This window comes from Brienomyrus brachyistius, unplaced genomic scaffold, assembly GCF_023856365.1.
Source record: "Brienomyrus brachyistius isolate T26 unplaced genomic scaffold, BBRACH_0.4 scaffold36, whole genome shotgun sequence".
Classification (NCBI taxonomy): domain Eukaryota; kingdom Metazoa; phylum Chordata; class Actinopteri; order Osteoglossiformes; family Mormyridae; genus Brienomyrus; species Brienomyrus brachyistius.
In genome coordinates, this window is record NW_026042311.1 from 615,228 (window position 1) to 616,092 (window position 865).

The following is an 865-nucleotide window of genomic DNA, read 5'->3' on the forward strand; positions in this document are numbered from 1 at the left end:
GACGTCCCTGCATCCAGCTCGCCGTTCTGATCTTCCATTTTTGACCCGCTGCCTTACCTCTGGTTGCCTGGCAATTGGAAGAAGACTCGGCTTCGGCATTGGCTTATCTTCCTTGCTCTCCTCTCTCTATTTGACTATCCCTGCCGGCCCCTGGAGGATGGGCTTCCCCTTTGAGTCTGGTCCCTCTCAAGGTTTCTTCCTTCTAGGGAGTTTTTCCTTGCCACTGTCGCCTATGGCTTACTCACTGGGGGCTTTGGGTGAGGATACTGTAAAGCGCTTTGAGACAATGCAATGTTGTGATAATGCGCTATATAAAAATAAATTTGTTGTTGTTGTTGTTGCATGTCGCATAAATTGGCCTGCCACTGATACATGGCTCTCGGTACAAACACTCTGTTCCTAGGGAAATTCTTTTTAACCGGTTTATGTAAAGTATAACTGTCTTGCATAGACAGCCAGTCTCTGATGTCATCACTACTCACTTTTCCACCCACCCCTCTCTTCAGTCTGGAGAAACCCCCGTATGACCCCGGCTGGCTGGGGTCATAGTACGAACGGCTCAAGACGCGAGCTGTAGTCTTGGCAACAGACATGCTTCACACACAGTGAGTGGGAGAGAGCGGCGAAGTGCCGTTTTATAGCTGTCTGTGGAGGGGGGGATGTTAACAGACTGAGTGAACATCAGTGAAATTCTGTTTTTTTTTTTTATGTATTCAACCCATATTGTGTAGAGTTTGTGTATTATTTAATATTGTGTATTATTATTATTTTACAAAAGAGTTTAGCTGGGGTGGGGATCGAACCCACGCGGACATATGTCCATTGGATCTTAAGTCCAACGCCTTAACCACTCGGCCACCCTGCT

At 46.9% G+C, this 865-nt stretch overlaps 1 non-coding gene across 1 annotated transcript; it reads right to left on the reverse strand.

Moving 5' to 3' along the window:
- Positions 1-782: 782 nt before the first annotated feature.
- Positions 783-865, reverse strand: trnal-uaa (transfer RNA leucine (anticodon UAA)). The gene has a single exon. It is a non-coding gene; the product is annotated as a tRNA-Leu (tRNA).